The sequence below is a fragment of the Rana temporaria genome, chromosome 5 (assembly GCF_905171775.1).
Source record: "Rana temporaria chromosome 5, aRanTem1.1, whole genome shotgun sequence".
NCBI classification, from domain to species: domain Eukaryota; kingdom Metazoa; phylum Chordata; class Amphibia; order Anura; family Ranidae; genus Rana; species Rana temporaria.
In genome coordinates, this window is record NC_053493.1 from 102,618,432 (window position 1) to 102,638,149 (window position 19,718).

General features: G+C 43.9%; 1 protein-coding gene across 1 annotated transcript in view; it reads left to right on the forward strand.

Annotated features, from left to right (window-relative positions):
- Positions 1-19,718, forward strand: part of PLCL2 (phospholipase C like 2) — a 252,138-nt gene that overhangs the window by 30,631 nt on the left and 201,789 nt on the right. The gene's annotated exons all lie outside the window — the stretch shown is intronic.

Genomic DNA, 19,718 nt, shown 5'->3' on the forward strand with positions numbered 1-19,718 from the left:
AGAAGTCTATAAGACCATGCATGTTCAGTAAGCATGAGGCCTAAAACCGACTTTTCAGGATAGTAGTGAGTAGAAGACTGTACATGTGGATCTAATTACAGAGTACATTCAATGGCTATCCATGCTGCATCTCTGTTGTACAGTACTATATTACAGAGCACTGTACTAGTTTCTCTTGGCGTTAAGGAAGTGTGACTAACAATTAGGGACTGCTGCAGTTCTGTTACAAAATGCTATTTGATAAAAATAACCCACAACAGGATGCAGACACGTGTGTGCTCGTTTGCTCTAAATTTACTAGGCTCGGTTCACTATGTCAGCGCTGTACACGAGGGTGTGACCTGTTTGTAACACATTTTGAAGTCTTCCTGATAAGAGTCAATTCTTAGTATTGTTGATGCTCTTGTAATTTTCAGTCATTTCTGTAACCGCTTGAGGAGCGAAACCTTCTTTTTTTTCCTTTCTTTTTAATTTTCTTTGTATATGAATTTTACATTTCAACACTGTCATGAGGGGCTCCTTTAAAGAAAATGAAAGGGGGCTACGCCCTCAAAGCACCCGTTCCCATAACTTTTTCAGCACTGCCAATGATTTGAGGAATATTATGTTAAAATTAATATCGACTACCCTTTTCCACCCAAACTGAATAAAGTTAACTTGTGTTTTGCTCACACAGAGCAAAGCAACAGATTGATTTTAATAGTGGCCTCACCAACAGTGGAAATGTACCTTACCTTCGTACCTCTGCCACTACATTTTTTTTTTTTTTTATGTATTTTTTTTTTTTTTTTTATTAATTTCAAGAACTGTGCCAAAAATACGCCAGCGCAAGTGCTTAATTGGCAGAAAAAAACAGCTGCCAATATCGTGCAGGTTCCAAAACGTATCCAGCAAAAGAAAATAGAAACTTTAACCAACGACAGAGCTACCTACAGTATACCCATGTGTGCGCGTCCCATAGATCCATGTAAATAAGTAGTAAAAATAAACCAAGGTCAAAGCCTCTCTTGAGCCCCCCCCCCCACAATGTACCAATAACAAGACACCAACAATATTGATTACTCAATTTATTGGCCACCTACATATAAGCAGTAGAGTTGTCCTGAAGCCGCTTAGACCAGACGTTGTGCAACTTTTTGCTGCAGCCCATACGGCAATGGGTATCTTTTATACATGGGTAGGGCTGTATTACTTTAGTGGTTGCCAGAATGTGATCGGTTGAGGCTTTTTTTTTTTTAAGTGAGGGTCTGCCACGAGTTAGCACTGTGTAAGCTCTAAGTGAGGGGAACTCTCTCCCTGCTTTTGTGGACAGCCTTCCCAGAAGAGGTGAAGCTGTTAGAGCTGCAAAAGGTAGGTCAACTCATAACTGAACCCTACAGACAAAGACCCACGCTAAGCGAACAAACCCCTGTGATTAATATGCAGTAGGGCAGCTTCTCGGCATGGAACCCTAAAGACCAGGGCTGGACTGGGACAAAAATTTGGCCCTGGACTTCATCCAGACTGGCCCACTTTGACAGGTCTCTCCCACTGCGGCAGGAAAACTCCCGCACCCCCACGGGCACACCCAAGCCCCCTCTCCCCCTTCACTAGCCACTAGCCGTTTTACTTTATTAGAGTAGAAGGGCTGGTACTGGTACTCTTTTATAGGCAGTGCCAGTGGGGGAAGCTAGACATTATTTCCCCCGGGGGCAAAGAATCAGTTTGGTGCCCCCCCTTATGGGACAAGATTAGGCAGAAGTGAGAAACTCCCAGGCCATAGCTGTTGAGTCAGCTGTTTGTCCCCTCCCCCATGTTCCTCTGTTATCCCCCCCTGCTCCTCTGGTCCTCCCCTTGCTTCTTTGTTCCCCTCAGGTGAGGGGAAACTCCCTGTAGTCCCAATGCCCAGTCCATCCCTGCTAAAGACAGTGGAGATCATTGCAGTAACAGCGGCTATATATCTTTGTCACTACTAGTTAATCATCCTTCTTGGATCTGTTACTTCACTTACTTGCACAGGTAATGCAGATGGACTGTATTTCCCCTGACAGCTCTCGGCTTGATGTACCCATGGATCGTCTTATGTGTCTCATAGGATAGTGATGAAATAATTATTGTTGAAGTGCAGGGTAAAGTAGATAATAATTTAATTACTGTCATCTATGCTCTGAGCTTTTTAAAATACACATTTTCCCAGAAAGGTGAATGCTGTCACTGCCCACTGTGATATCAGAATGCATATTAAAGTTGATGTAGATCCTAGCTCATGGATGCTCAACCTGTGGCCCTCCAGCTGTTGAGAAACTACAAGTCCCATGAGGCATTGCAAGGCTGACGGTTATAGGCATGACTCCCAAAAGCTGAGGCATAATGGGACTTGTAGTTCAGCAACACCTGTAGGGCCACAGGTTGAGCACCCGTGCCCTAGCTGAATGACAAGCTAAACCTTTGTATCAGAACTAATTTCCATGTTTTATTTGTGAAGTTTTTTTTCCTCCCTAAAGTAAAGCTAAATTTTGCCCAAACAGAGCAAAATACCCAGTTTAATGAATCGTTCCCTCCAAGCTCCCCTTTACCCTTTTTACAGGCGCAGCACTACCCCCGAAAGACCTGCTGGATATTTTCAGGCGGCATTTTTCCTCTATTTCCTCACCGTCCAGGGTGTTGGAAGAGAGCTGAAAAAGTTTAATGTCCACACTTTGCACTTCTTTTTCTAAGATTTTATTTGCTGAACTTCATGGGAAGATAAAAGAAGAGGTGGAAGGGTAACAGGTAAATAGGTTGAGGTGCGTAGTTTCAATCCGGAAACACTCCTGCTTCCAGCGACACAGCTTTCGTCGCCGCTCTAGCCAAAGTGGGTTTTGCGCACCCGGATAGGCCTCTCTCACTAGCCTAGCAGCCAGGGTGACACACGGAAAACAAAATGGTACAGTCTCTGCCACAGACCTTCCCACTGATGGAGACACTTCTTGGTCCAGAATCCTCACAGTACAGGATTCAGCACCCGGATCTCTCCAGAGTAACTGCTAGTAGAACTTGAAACTGACAGGCGACCACCATCCAGCCTTTCAGTTAACGGTGCATCCTTCAATGAAGTTCAAGGCCTCTCTTGAGACGCCAGCCTTGTGCTCGGTCCTCTCCAAGATAGGTCCTTCATCAAGCGGCTGCCTTCGATTTTGCATGTCATTATTTCTTCGGAGAAATCCTCACTTCCTGTTCTTCTGTCTGTAACTCCACACAGTAATGCAAGGCGTTCTCCCTGGTGTGGGGTGTCGGGCTCGCCCCCTCCCTTCGACTACAGGAGAGTTAGGACGCCCACTAACACACAGCTCCTTTCTCTATCTGCAACGTAGAGTGCGTCCTGACTCTCCTGTAGCCCAAGGGAGGGGGCGAGCCCGACACTCCACACCAGGGAGAAAGCCTTGCATTACTGTGTGGAGTTACAGACAGAAAAACAGGAAGTGAGGATTTCTCCAAAGAAATAATGACATGCAAAATAGAAGGATGAGGTAAGTGAAGGAGGACTGCACTAAGGTAAAGGATGCTATTTAGTATTTTTTTTAATTTTTTTTACCTTTACAACCCCTTTAAGCCTGATCTTGTTTCAGCGATGTGCACAAGAGCAACATCTCTCTCTCACTTTATTGGACAGAGAGGCGGCAGCAAAAGCCATTGGCTCCTGCTGCTGTCAATCATAGCCAGTGAGGAGAGAAAGGGGGCAGGGTCAGCCGTACTCTGTGTGTCAATAGACACACTTAGCCGGCTCTGGAGCAAGCATGCATGCACAAGTGCTCCCATAACAAGCGGCATATTATCAAGACACTCTGCAATAGGGAGGAGCCCACAGCGCTGGCAGGGAACCCCAGAAATGGTGGATTGGGGCTGCTCTTGTACAGAGAATCTGTATGATATGTTTCTAATTTGAAAAAATAAAATGTGAAGCTTTCCAATCACTTTAACTGTGATGACTGTTACTGCTGCAAGTTTCATCAATAGGAAATCAAATGGAATATGTGTTACAAACAACACCCTATTGACAGGCTTGCAAGACAAGAGCTGTCAACATTCTCAAGAAAGGTGTTAATAGGAGCAGGTTTATGTTGGATTAAGAGGAGCTCAGTCTCTCTCATATTAACTTTAAGAGGATGAGCATCACTACAGAGGGAAACCAGTCTGAGATGTAAGGCCTCTGTCTCTGCTGGGGGGTGGCATGCATGTTTTCAAACCCTGATGTGTTAAGGTGTTTGGCAAAATGTAAACTTTATTTTGTGTTTTTTTTATTTTATTTTTTTAAAGTAGGAAGAATTTGAATGTTTGCCAGGTTTTTAATGCTTTCTGTGTCATCATTGGGGCGATGCACTCTCACTTTCTGCTCTGGTGGCTATTCATTGTGGGATAGAAAGTGAGAGTGACTCCAAAATGTGACCATTGGAAGTAGGGGGAAAACCTTGCAATGGAGACAACTGTAATGCCGCGTACACACGATTGGGCTTTTGCCCCGCTAAAACATCGGAATTCCGACAGAAAGATAGGACATGTTCTATATCTAAACTCCGATGGAAAAAACTCCAGATGGGGCAACACACGATCAGAATATCCGATGGAAAAAGTCAGTCTGTCTTTTTTTTTATTCCATTGGAAATTCCGATCGTGTGTACGCGCCATTAGAGATAGGATTTACTGTCAATTGGTGAGATTTCCACTCACTTCCTGTATCTTCTAGTAGTGGACAGGAAGTGTAGCAAAACTCCCCTATGGGAACACCAGAGCAAAATAAACTTTAGAAAAACTCATTCAAGAGGTGTTGGGATTTCAGTGCTTCAATGGAACAAAAGCAAGTCTATCTTCAAACAAGCTCACAAGCTCACTTGCTTCAGGGGGGAGCAGCTCTCAGACACACAGAACTCCCTCGATGGGTACCCGGCAGCAACTCTATCAGGGATCGACAAATCCCCGGCGCCAGGTCGCCATGGCGACTAGAAATAGTGTCCTTTTTTTTGTGAGCTGGTGCCATCTGGTGGTGGCCGTTGGTATTACAAGTTAAGCATTACAAGTTAAACAGCAATTCTAATGTCATTTTTCACTATTTTCACTGCCATCTTCTTCCCTCTAATTAGAACCCCCAAACATTATATATATTTTTTTATCCTAACACCCTAGAGAATAAAATGGCGATCGTTGCAATACTTTCTGTCACGCCGTATTTGCGCAGCGGTCTTACAAGCGCACTTTTTTGGGAAAAAATTACACTTTTTTTTATTAAAAAATATGACAACAGTAAAGTTATCCCCATTTTTTTTAAGATTATGAAAGATAATGTTACGCAGAGTAAATTCATACCAAACATGTCACGCTTCAAAATTGCGTTTGAACACCGTTTACATATGCTGGCTCCCAACTTTTTTAGCTGGCTCCTAGAGTCCAAGCAAATTTGTCAACCCCTGCTATATATACAGTACGTATGGGTGCCAAAGACCAGGTAAAAAAGGCCAAAGGAGCCTTTAATTGTTTGGCAGTTTTCTAGTGACGGTATTCCAACGTGTTTAGGGAGGCAAGAAAGCTCTCCCTTCATCAGGAGAATCAGAAACACAACAGAGGTTCTAACTAGAAAACTGCATGTTTTGTCATGTAATTAGCCTTTACTTGGGCAAGGGGGACCCAGAAGCAACTCAGTTGGAATACCATCACATAAAAACAGCCAATGCATTTCAGTGGCAACAAAACTGCCCCTTCATCAGGAGCAACGGAAACCCAACAGAGGTTGTAACTAGAAAAATGCAGCTTTTGTCATGTGATTTGCCTTTACCATGGGTTTCGAGGGGTGGTGGAGATGCATATATTCCCCCATCCATCCTAAATAGCATAGATGGACAAACCTCCTGTTGCCAGCTATTGTAATGCCCTGTACACACGATCTGACCTTTGTCCGACCAAATTCACATCGGAATTCCATCGGAGTAAAATAGAACATGTTCTCTATGTAAACTCCGATGGAATTCATCTGAATTTCCGATAGAATTACTCCGATGGGGCATACACACGGTCGGAATTTCTGATGGGAAAAAGTCAGTCGGACTTTTTCCATCGGAAATTCTGATCGTGTGTACGGGGCTTTAGACGGCACCTGCAGCTGTCAGAACATCCGAACAGTGACTGAATGGTTTGGTTAAATTTCACCTGATTCCTTCAATTTCTCAATTGAAATTTGTTGAGCCAAATGGGGGTGGCAGGGCCACCTATGGCTCAATTTTCAGGTTGAAATGTGAGCTATGTATGGCCAGCTAAAGAATACAAGTTTGCTAAATTTCTCTGACTGTCCTGATTGGCATATTTGAACTGTCGGTTAGAAAAGATTGAAGCCAGTGGTTATAAATGCCGGCTAGACACATAGCATGTTCAGAGGAAGGACCGTAAAAAAATGTACTATGACATATGGGAAATTCCTAACCATATGAGGGACCATTGTCTTAATATAATGATGCCAATGACATAACACAGGTTTCTTCTATTATAAACCACTAGCATTACATTTCCAGAGAATAGAAGCTTTATTTTCTAACATTTGTTAGAGTCTGGAAGGACAAGGTGGCTTCAATTTTAACAGCTCTTGGTTGAACATTTAGAATTCCAATTAAAACAGTAGAGATTAATTGCTAGTAGCTATGATTTAATTTTGCACCAATTAACAGTTTTACCATCTGTTAATTAAAATATGAAATTCATACAGAGCGCTGCCTAGGTAAGGTTTCAATGCTAAAGCCATTGTCCGTTTGGGTCAAGTAATTACGGAAATATATACGGTAGTTATTTTTTTTCTCTGTAAAGCAATGTAAAGAGCACAGCTATCAGGCCACCTTAAAGGGGTTGTAAAGGTTATTTTTTTTTCTAAATAGGTTGCTTTAAGCTTGTGCATTGTTGGCTCACTTACCTTTTTTTCCTTTTTGATTTCCCTTCTAAATGTTTTTTTTCTTTGTCTGAATTTCTCACTTCCTGTTCCTCCTCAGTAAGCTTGCCCCCATCATCCAAGCCCTTCTGGCTGGGGGTTAGCCAGTGTACTCGCCCCCCTCCTTGGGACTACATGCCTGCGGGAGATGCTGTGAACAGTCCTTTTTTGGGGGGAATGGGTAGGGGTACACGTATTTGAAACAGTTGTACCTGCTAGTTCTAGGTCTTTTTGAAGCTCTCCAAAAGTGGTTCTTGGCTCGTTGACAATTCTTCTGATAATTGTTTTCACTCCTGGTCGTGTCTGGTTTATGGTGAAATTATGTTGTTTCCACTTCTGGATTATGGCCCCAACAGTGCTCACTGGAACATTCAGAAGTTTGGAAATCCTTCTGTAACCAATGGCATTAGTATGTTTTGCAACAATAAGGTTGAGAAGGTCTCGAGAGAGAGCTTTGCTTTTACCCATCATGAGATGTTTCTTGTGCGACACCTTGGAAAGGAGACGTCTTATAGGCCATCAGTTGAGACTGAACCAGCTGATATTTGCACTGACAAGGGGCAGGATTGCTTTCTAATTACTGATAGATTTCAGCTGGTGTCTTATCTTTCCATGTCGTTTTGAACCTCCTTTTCTTAATGCGATCAATACTTTTTCCGTATCATTCCATTTTATTACACATAACTTAATTTCTGTACTTATTTGTTTTGGTTTCTTTGTATGTATGGGTTGCTATCGACGTAGTGAAAATGTCATCTTTAACCACTTAAGAACCGCCTCCTGCACATATACGCCGGCAGAATGGCACGGCTGGGCACATCCACGTACAGGTACGTCCTGTATTAGTACCCAGCTGTGGGTGCCGTTCCCGTGCCCGGGAACGCGGGACTCGCGGACCCGATCGCTGCTGGAGTCCCGCGATCGGTCCCCGGAGCTGAAGAACGGGGAGAGCCGTGTGTTAACACGGCTTCTCCGTTCTTCACTGTGGCGGCAGCATCGATTGTGTCATCCGTTTTATAGGGGGACACAATCGATGACGTCACACCTACAGCCACACCCCTCTACAGTTGTAAACACACTTCAGGTCACACATAACCCCATCAGCGCCCCCTGTGGCTAACTCCCAAACTGCAATTGTCATTTTCACAATAAACAATGCTTTTTAAATGCATTTTTTTGCTGTAAAAATGACAATGGTCCCAAAAATGTGTCAAAATTGTCCAAAGTGTCCGCCATAATGTCGCAGTCATGAAAAAAATCGATGTTCGCCGCCATTAGTATTAAAAAATAATTTTTTTATAAAAATGCAATAAAACTATCATCTATTTTGTAAACGCTATAAATTTTGCGCAAACCAACCGATAAACGCTTATTGCGATTTTTTTTTTTTTTTTTTTTTTTTAACCAAAAATAGGTAGAAGAATACATATCGGCCTAAACTGAGGAAAACATTTTTTTTAATATATTTTTGGGGGATATTTATTATAGCAAAAAGTAAAAAATATTGAATTTGTTTCAAAATTGTCACTCTATTTTTGTTTTTATAGCGCAAAAAATAAAAACCGCAGAGGTGATCAAATACCACCAAAAGAAAGCTCTATTTGTGGGAAAAAAAGCACGCCAATTTTGTTTGGGAGCCACTTCGCACGACCGCGCAATTGTCAGTTAAGGCGACGCAGTGCCGAATCGCAAAAAGGGGCAAGGTCCTTTTAGCTGAATTTTGGTCCGGGTCTTAAGTGGTTAATAGCATCTTTAGAAATATATTTACCTCAGAAAAATGGTGGCATGTTCAATACTTATTTTACCCTCTATATAAAAAAAAGTTTTGCCTTTTAGTTCAACTTTAAATGGACTCGGGTGAAAACATTCGCACATTTATTCCTAGTCATGCAGAATTCATAAACCATGACTTATCTTAGACAATGTAATTTGAATTATGTGAATTTAAATCTTTAGAGGCACGGCAGACTTCCTTCACTAAACTAGTTTTATTGGCGATGAAACAAAGCACTTAAATCGCATTATAAAAAAAACTTTCTTGCTCCCTGTTGAAATGTCTATGCATTTCTTTACTGCCTATAAATATTAAACCGTTAAATGGTATATTGTAAAACCATAACCTGTAATGTAATTTATACCTTGAAATGGAACATGTGATAACCAGTCAGCGGCCATAAAAGTGCACAGAGAAGATTCTTTGCAGATTGCCATATATGTCTATTAAATGGTGCGTATTATTATGTCCTAACATTTCTCAGCTATTACTGCTGTTGGCTGGAAGCGGCTTCGTTTGTCTACTTTCAAATCTAAAGTGGAAAGCCCGTAAAGTTCAAGGCTTGGTTATACCACCTGGCATCCTGGCTGGGCAGCCCCAGGTTCCTCGCTATCTGATTAAATGTGGTAAAAAATAATAATAATAATTTATAATACATGATTTTCATTGTGCCAACGGTTTGTGCAAAGCTTTAAAAAATGGATGACCGTTTCCATCCAAAGTACATTTTCAATTTATTTCTGGAATGGGCAAGAGTTGGATTTCTTGTTCAGTTTTTCCTGATGTCTTGGACCCTTCTTGCAATAAATTTGTAGCGTACTTGGCTTTTCACCTAAGCTACTGTTCTTATTAGCATATGGGTATACTTTTTATATTCCTGAGGACAAACCATGCTCATTGCCGTTACCATGGCATCACTTTCTAGGACCCTTTTTCATACAGGCGGTTTCATCAAGTCTGTCAGTTTTTCAGGTGGACCTGTTCAGAAGTGGCATGTTAAGGCGGCCATACGCGGTTCGAATTTCGAAAGAATTTTCTTTCGAAAATCGTATCAAAGAATTTTTGTACGAATTTGGCACCGTTAGTGGGCTGCAGCAACAGCCGATTTTCGTGCGGCAAACAAATTTGAGAAATCCGACATGTTGGACATTTTTTAAAAAATTACCGACTTTCTGATCAATGATGGGAGAATCGTGCGAGAAATGTAATAGAAAAAAAAATGTGCAAGAAAGAATATTTCCGGAGAGAAACTAATAATTCCGGAGAGAAACGAATATTCCTGGCAACATTAAAATTTGGTCGGCCGAATTTCGAAAATCAATGGTGGCATCATCGGATCACAAAAAAAACGAACTTTCTGATTTTGAAAAGAAAATTTATTTGAATTTCGACCGTGTATGGCCTGCTTTAGTCTGATGGGGGGCCATTGCCTCCAAGTTCGTCCAGGCCAAAAAAATAAGGAAAAGGTCTGTGGGCCAAATTCTCAAAAAAGCTGCCTAACTTAACTTTCAGCAGTCAAGTTACACTGACTTAAAATCTCTACCTAAGTGCCCGATCTTCAAAGCACTTACCTAGAAATTTCAGGCCGTGTAACTTAAGTGCCGCTGTCGTAAGGCGGTCCTCCTCTCCTGGGGGCGTTTAAAATTTAAATGAGGTGCGCTCCCGCGCCGGCCGTACTGCGCATGCGTGTGACGTCATTTTCCCGACGTGCAGCGCGCGAACGTAATTAACGCCGGGCGGCTTTGAGAATTTCGACGGGACACTAAAGTTGCGACGGGTGAAAAAAAAAAGACGCGCCGGGAAAACAAATACTTATAAAAAAAAATGACAGCGTCGCTCAGCATGCATTCCTGAGAGGGAGAACTCCATGCCAATTTTCAAAGAAAAAACCGGCATGGGTTCCCCCCCCCCAGGAGCATACCAGGCCCTTGGGTCTGGTATGGGTTGTAAGGAGACCCCCCCACGCCGAAAAATCGACGTAGGGGGTCCCCCTACAATCCATACCAGACCCGTATCCAAAGCACACTACCCGGCCGGTCAGGAAGGGAGTGGGGACGAGCGAGCGCCCCCCCCCCTCCTGAGCCGTGCCAGGCCGCATGCCCTCAACATGGGGGGGTTGGGTGCTCTGGGGCAGGGGGGCGCACTGCGGGCCCCCCCACCCCAGAGCACCCTGTCCCCATGTTGATGAGGACAGGACCTCTTCCCGACAACCCTTGCCGTTGGTTGTCGGGGTCTGCGGGAGGGAGCTTATCGGAATCTGGGAGTCCCCTTTAATAAGGGGGCCCCCAGATACCGGCCCCCCCACCCTAAGTGAATGGATATGGGGTACATCGTACCCCTATCCATTCACCTGGAGGCAAAAAGTAAAAGTTAGTAAACACACAACACAAGGGTTTTTAAAATAATTTATTATTCTGCTCCGGAGGCCCCCCTGTCTTCTTTATTAGCTCTATTACCAGGGGGGGGCTTCTTCTTCCACTCTCCGGGGGTCTTCTTCCACTCTCCGGGGGTCTTCTTCCACTCTCCGGGGGGGGGGTTTCTTCTTCCGCTCTCCGGGGGGGGCTTCTCCGCTCTCCGGGGGTCTTCTTCCATCTTCTCCCCTCTTCCGCTGTTGACTCGGCGAACCCCGGTTCTTCTGCAGATGTCCGGTGCCTTCTTCTTCAGCGCTGGCTGCCTGCTATCTTTGTGTGTTAGCTCAATTAGTAACAGGCAGCCGGCGCGGTCTTCTGTGACGTCAGGGTCTTCTCTTCTGTTCTTCTCCCCTCTTCCGATGTTGCCTCGTCACCTCTTGTCGCTGTAATGATGGAAGCGCGCCGTGCATCCCATTTATATAGGCATCACGTCCCATCATGCTCCGGTAGGTACCCACGTGGTGGGTGCACGTGGGTAGGCACCCACCACGTGGGTACCTGCCGGAGCATGATGGGACGGTGATGCCTATATAAATGGGATGCAAGGCGCGCTTCCATCATTACAGTGACAAGAGGCGACGAGGCAACATCGGAAGAGGGGAGAAGAAGAACCTGACGTCACAGAAGACCGCGCCGGCTGCCTGTTCGAAATTGAGCTAACACACACAGATAGCAGGCAGCCAGCGCTGAAGAAGAAGGCACCGGACATCTGCAGAAGAACCGGGGTTCGCCGAGTCAACAGCGGAAGAGGGGAGAAGATGGAAGCCCCCCCCCGGAGAGCGGAGAAGCCCCCCCCTGGAGAGCGGAAGAAACCCCCCCTGGAGAGCGGAAGAAACCCCCCCGGAGAGCGGAAGAAACCCCCCCGGAGAGTGGAAGAAGACCCCCGGAGAGTGGAAGACCCCCGGAGAGTTGAAGAAGAAGCCCCCCCTGGTAATAGAGCTAATATAGAAGACAGGGGGGGCATTCGGAGCAGAATAATAAATTATTTTAAAAACCCTTGTGTTGTGTGTTTACTAACTTTTACTTTTTGCCTCCAGGTGAATGGGTAGGTGTACGATGTACCCCATATCCATTCACTTAGGGTGGGGGGCCGGTATCTGGGGGCCCCCTTATTTGAGGGGACTCCCAGATTCCGATAAGCCCCCGCCCACAGACCCCGACAACCAACGGCAAGGGTTGTCGGGAAGAGGTCCTGTCCTCATCAACATGGGGACAGGGTGCTCTGGGGTGGGGGGGCCCGCAGTGCGCCCCCCTGCCCCAGAGCACCCAACCCCCCCATGTTGAGGGCATGCGGCCTGGCACGGCTCAGGAGGGGGGGGGCGCTCGCTCGTCCCCACTCCCATTCCTGACCGGCCGGGTAGCGTGCTTTGGATACGGGTCTGGTATGGATTGTAGGGGGGGACCCCCTACGTCGATTTTTCGGCGTAGGGGGGGTCTCCTTACAACCCATACCAGACCTAAGGGCCTGGTATGCTCCTGGGGGGGGGAACCCATGCCGGTTTTGAATTTAAAAATTGCCGTGGAGTTCTCCCTCGGGAATGCATACCAAATGCCGTCGCTGGAATGGGCCTTTACAAGGTGTGACTAACTTTCCACATTATAAAACCAGCCCTAGTTTTGCGCAGGCAAATTCGGAACTTACGCAGAAATCACAGTGATGAAATGCTTTGAGAATCTGCTTAAGTCCTCATTTGCATACTCAAAGCTGCATTTCAATGAGAAATGCCCCCAGTGGCGGATGCGGTACTGCATCCTAAGATCTGACCGTGTAAGTGTCTTACACATGTCAGATTTTCTGCCTAACTTTGGAAAAAGCCTTTTGAGAATCGTTTCCAAAGTTAGGCACAGACTGAACAGCAGTTAAGTCTGCGTATCTCTTTTGAGAATCAGGCCCTTTGTTCTTTTCAATTTTTTTCAGACTTGGCAAATTGGAGGTAATTAGCTGTACATAGCTGCAAGCCCATTTACATCCATCCACCAATGGATCTAATAAGGGTCCAGAAAGCTCTGGAAAACATAACATTGAATGTCCAGTTTACTTTGTCTATTTCCATTGTGTTCAATCAAGCCCTGATGGAGTTGCCGGTTTGGACCCCCAAACGTGTTGGTTACTCTTTAGACTGTCCACCTGACTTTTACTGAAATAAAGTTGAATCTGGACCTCTTAGCAGTGGTGTGGAGCTTCAATTTCTTTTTTTTGTTACAATCCACTCATCAAGGCATTTTTATAATTGCAAAATTTCTCTCAGAGCCCAGTCTACTGCTTGTACCAGGGCTGAGGGCCATTAAAGGAGAGTGCTGTGATGTTCTCAGATAGCTATGTACAGCATCCTGCTGGCGCCTTCCAGCAACCATGATCTGCTTGCAGTGCTTAAAAAAGCACATGGACCTAGTGATGACATTACTGGGTCTAAAATAAGGCATGTAATAAAAAAGGAAGGTTTTATTTTAAGATGTTATCCTATTGATGAGGTGGAAAGGAGGACACTGGGAATGCAAAAAAAGTGCGGAATAAACTTCAGCTTTTAAGGCCTACTTGGATTTTCACGTATAATTGTATTTTTAATTTTTTACACATTAAATACTGGTAGTTATTCCATTTATTGATATTTTATATATAGTTCTATTGGCCCAGCTTGGACCAATGTAACGATGTACAATACCATACCTGACCGATGCCCCTGGAAACTGGAAATCACTAATGACACAGTTGCTCCAGTGATCTTCGCTTTCTGCATGGAGCATCTGCCCTACTGCATCGTGAACACAGGCGGTCAACCCATCAGCATGAGAGCCATTCAGAGAATACTTTGCATTTTCTGAATGAATGCAAGTTGTTCTCTGATTGGATCTGCTATGCGATAATATCCCACTCTCTACTTTTGTCCAATAAGAGAACACTTTGCATTCCTTCAGAAAATGGAAAGCGCTCTCTGATTGATTGGTGCTCACGCTGAGCAGCCAACCTTGTGTGTTAATGCAGCAAGTCAGCCGCAAGGTGCGGGACCTGCAAACAAGTGCAGATCACTGGAGTAATGGCGTATACATCGGTGATATCCAGGGACATCAGCCAGTTATGGTATATACATCGATTGGGCCAATCTAACTATGTATAAAATATCAATACCTGAAATTCCTCTTTAAGTACGACCTCATTCCTTGCATAACCATAAATGAAGGTTTCAGGACTGTATATGGTCCTTTTGGCGAGGTGCAGTTGGTTTTTGATTGCTTGTGAAATTACTGGATGAATAAACCACTTTTGCTGTTTCTACTTTGAAGTGGAATTGAAGTTTGCTTGAAGTAATTTTGTTGAGAGACAAGCCTTTCTGATTACCTGTGTAATTTGGTCTGCAGATATTTTAAGTTGTGACACGCATACTACTGAATGTGAGTGGAGCGACACGCCACCCCTTCATAATGACTCCTATAGATTCTTATGTAGACAGAAGCTCTTCATGAGTGAGCACACCATATACCTCTATATTAAATGTCTGACCATAAAGATTTATAAAAGTAATTAAAACAAATAAAATATCAGTTAAAAGAGTTGTAAATGTAAAAAAAAAAAATTGACCAAATATAGTTTACCTTTTAAGCAGAACAAATTACTCAAGTGATTTTAAAATAAATTTAAAAGGGAAATTGGGAAATTTCTAACGGAAAGTACTTCACCACTCCCTACGATGATTCATAATTTCACATGATAATAATAAGGGTTGTGCATCACTTAACACTAGTCTACCTACAAATATAATTGCTTCTGTGTGGAATTCACAAGTCTCAATGTATGTTAAGTGCTGGATGTTTTTATTAAACAGACTTGTGTGGCTAGAAGAACATTTTCTTGAGAAGTTGGGGCCAACGAATGGGTAATGGCTTATTAAAGCGGAAGTTTTTTTTTATCTTTTTCCCTTAGATGGATGCTCGTTTTGTCTAGGGGAATCGGCTCGTTGTTTTAAAATATGAGCCGTACTTACCGTTTTCGAGATGCATCTTCTCCGTCGCTTCCGGGTATGGGTCTTCGGGAGCGGGCGTTCCTTCTTGATTGACAGTCTTCTGAGAGGCTTCCGACGGTCGCATCTATCGCGTCACTAGTAGCCGAAAGAAGCCGAACGTCGGTGCGGCTCTATACTGCGCCTGCGCACCGACGTTCGACTTCTTCCGGAAAACCGTGACGCAATGGATGCGACCGTCGGAAGCCTCTCGGAAGACTGTCAATCAAAATAGGAACGCCCAGTCCCGCAGCCCATACCCGGAAGCGGCGGAGAAGATGCATCTCGTAATCGGTAAGTACAGCTCATATTTTAAAACAACTAGCCGATTCCCCTAGACAAAACGAGCATCCATCTAAGGGGGAAAAGTGTTATGTACGGGTGAACCCCCGCTTTAATCTGGAAATGTACACATGCTCAAGAAGCCAGCCATGGATAGTCATGGTTTTCTGTAGATCCACTCCAGCATGTAAGACAGATTCCCACAGCCTCTTCTCGCCTATGCTCCGGCAGTCACGTGTCCTGTGACATTATCAAGTTCAGTGCAAAGCCCATAGCCCTACATTCAAAGTACGTACACAAAGGAACAGTCCACCACTGGAGCGTAAGAGTATGTGCCATGTGCATTTTATAGGGCTACATTTTGGCTTTTTGGCATAACGTGAAGGACATGCAATCGTATCTGTAGTGGTTATGCGATTATAATTGGCCAAATAGGCCATGAAATTATTTACATACAATTACAGTGCTTTTCATATTACCCTATTGCTAACAGCTGTAAGCACTTGGTGGTACAGATGATGGTACTTTGTAGTACAATTGATAACCCTCCCTTCGTTATGGTCCACATGTCCGTGTTGGTGTTGCCTAGGGAAAGAGTCATCGGGATCATAGGCATCATGCAATCATAAAACATGCATAGAGAAATAGAACAACAAAACACCATATTGAATTAACAAAATAACTTTATTTAATGTTCCATTTTAACGTTTGTCACAAAATGTATTTACTTGTTTTGGATGGTATTGGCCACGGCCTGATTCATTGGTTTTAAACCATAAATATCAGATCAACTTTTTATGTATATAAACCAATTTAAACCAAAATTCTCACAAATCACCATATTCAACCCAGCCACTTAGACTCGAGCTGATACCGCATTTTAAACCATTTTTACTTAAACCTCCCCTTCAGATGAACCCGAAGGGAGCCACCACATGAATAGGCCGCGAAAAAAGGGGGGGGGGGTAGGGTGGGGAGTCCTCCTGCAATCTTCAGGTTGAAATGGTACTGACCCAGACTCTAATGACCCTTAACCACTTGCCCACCAGGTAAATTCTGGCACTTCTCTCCTTCATGTGAAAATCACAATTTTTTTGCTAGAAAATTAATCAGAACCCCCAAACATTATATATTTTTTTTTAGCAGACATCCTAGGGAATAAAATGGCAGTCATTGCAATACTTTTTGTCACACCGTATTTGCGCAGCGGTCTTACAAGCGCACTTTTTTTGGATAAAAATCACTTTTTTGAATTAAAAAATAAGACAACAATACATTTTGCCCAATTTTTTTATATATTGTGAAAGATAATGTTACGCCGAGTAAAATGATACCCAACATGTCACGCTTAAAAATTGCGCCCGCTCGTGGCATGGCGTCAAACTTTTACCCTTAAAAATCTCGATAGGCGACGTTTAAAAAATTCTACAGGTTGCAATTTTTGAGTTGCAGAGTAGGTCTAGGGCTAGAATTATTGCTCTCACTCTAACGATCGCGGCGATACCTCACTTGTGTGGTTTGAATACCGTTTTCATATGCGGGCGCTACTCGCGTATGCGTTTGCTTCTGCGCGCGAGCTCGTCGGGACGGGGCGCTTTAAAAAATTTTTTTTTGGTTTTCTTATTTATTTTTATTTAGTTTTATAATTTTTTACACTGAAAAAAAAAAAAAAAAAAAAATTGATCACTTTTATTCCTATTACAAGGAATGTAAACATCCCTTGTAATAGAAAAAAGCATGACAGGTCCTCTTAAATATGAGATCTGGGGTCAAAAAGACCTCAGATCTCATAATTAGACTTAAATGCAAAAAAAAAAATTAAAAAAAAAAAATGTCATTTTTTCAAATGACAAAAAAAAAAATGTTTCTTTAAGAGGCTGGGCGGGACTGACGTTTTGACGTCACTTCCGCCCAGCAGAGCTAGGAGGACGGGTGAAGGAGATTTCTCCTTCAGTCCCGTCCCCGCTCAGCTGCCGGACACATCGGATCCCCTCCGCCGCTACCGACGGCTCCGGTAAGCGGCGGAGGGCGCGGGAGAGCGGCGGGAGGGGGGGGGGCCCCTCTCCCGCCACCGATAACGGCGATCTCGCGGCGAATCCGCCGCGGAGACCGCCGTTATCGTGTACACCACCGCCCCCTGAAAAGATGAATATCTCGGTTGTGGCAGCAGCTGCTGCCGTTATCGAGATATTCAACTTTAAAAAGGAGGACGTCTTTTTGACATGGGGCGGTGGTCAAGAGGTTAAATAGGCCGGTACCAGCTTCTGGAAATTTCTCCCAGAATCACCTGACCCCTCTAACCAATCCCTGCGGACCCAAAAACCCCCTCCAGAACCTTCTAAGACACCTGACCCAAATGACCAATACTAACGGCTCACCTGCAGCTCACCTTTCTGCTAACCTTACATAACCTCATGAACTAATGCCCCCAGCACCACCTGACACTCTGTAACCAATCCTAACTTAAAACTATACCTGTACTTAAACTAGACCTAATGCCATGATCCCATGAGGAAAGGGGGGCCTAAACGGCTCTCCCCTTTCAACTCCCATTCTGTTTTTGTTGCATGCAGTATAGTACCGTTATGCCCTGTACACACGATTGGACCTTTGTCCAAACAAATTCACATCGGAATTCGACGGAATTCCATCGGAGTAAAATCGAACATGTTCTCCATGTAAACTCCGATGAAATTCTTTGGAATTACTCCGATTGGGCACAGGGTCGTAATTTCCGATGGGGAAAAAGTCTGATCGTGTGGACAGGGCTTAAGGGAATCGGACAGTACAAAGTGCAGTAACCTGACTACACCGCAGTCAGCCCAGTGGAAAGCTGATTTTAGGTTGGTTGTTCTATGTGACAGTTAATGAATGGGCCTGCTTATGATACGAAGAAGTGACAATTACTCCGGTATTGCCAAAAATCTGTAGTTGCAAGAGCTGCTGTATTACCTGGATACGCTCCATGCAAAAGCACTGAAGCAGAAAATCCATTTGCTGAAAGGATGTGGCAGATTGTTGTGATTTCCATAAAAGTTACCTGTTATAAATGTTTTTTAAATTAATATATGTATCTCTTTGTGAAAGCTGTGGTTTATGTTGAGGTTACGTGCAGCAGAATGATGTATGCAGATAAATTACAGTGAGATTGCCCAGGCAGACATTGATCTAGTGCCGTTATTGAGATTTTGTAGCACGTAATTTCTGTAGCACAGCCCCGTCGTCTGCAGGTTATGCTCTTCTTTTATTTATTTTTTATTTCAGCACATATTCGTCTTATTTACGACTTACCCAAAGCGCTGAAGAGCACGCAAAGGTTGCACAACACAACTGGCCACATTTCTCAAACCATAAAATACCAAATTATTTGCTCCTTTCAAGTGTTGCAATCTTTCTAATGTTTCTCTAAAACTGCCAGCATGCAAAGCATTGAGAATTGTTTATATCTGGAGGCATGCAGGCCATTAACATACTCTAGAGTTTTTCCTCATAAATACTTGTGTCATTGGCCTCACATCATTTGCAGATGCTCTACAAATACAGTGTTATGTGGGTATGGGGAGAGGGACTGTAACATTTGAGCAAGATGGAGGAGGTTTTGGTTGCTTTTTGTGTCCCTCATTTCCTGTCACACACACGATCAAATGTGAGAGACCATTTCCTTAAAGATGAACTTCACTTTCCCCCCCACGCCTATACAAATGTTTGCTGGGTTATTCACAAAAAACATAAAATCCAGAGGTGTTCTATAGCAGCGGTCACCAACCGGTGGTCTGTGGTGGACCACTGATGATCCATGAGAAAAGTTTGGTGGTCCCCAGAGTTTCTACTGCAAATCAACATTGCGGCGGATGTATACTGCCCAATGTTGTTTCCAGTGTTGTTCTCAATGCGCGCTTACACTCAATACTGTCAGTGCGTATTGATGCCCAATGCCTACTCTGTATTTCCAGCCGGAGAATTGTGTGTGTGTGTGTATAAGGCAGCAGTTTGACCCGGGGGGTGGGGGAAGAGCCAGAGCATTGTTGTGTTTTTTATGACAGGGCTTCACATATTTGCTTGGAATCTAGGAGCCAGCTAAAAAAGTTAGGAGCCAGGAACGCACCACGTCCCGCCGAGCTCGTGTTCAGAAGCAAACGCATATGAAAGCGGTGTTCAAACCATTGTGAAAAATATAAACATATGCGCTAAAAACAACTAATTTATGTGATACCTTACTAAGATCAATCCAATTGTGATAATAATTCAAAACCCTGAATAGGGGCTTAGTCGTGTTGCCACAGTGGGGCGAAGCACACAAAATATATATAGATGAGGGAAAACCACACGTTGGG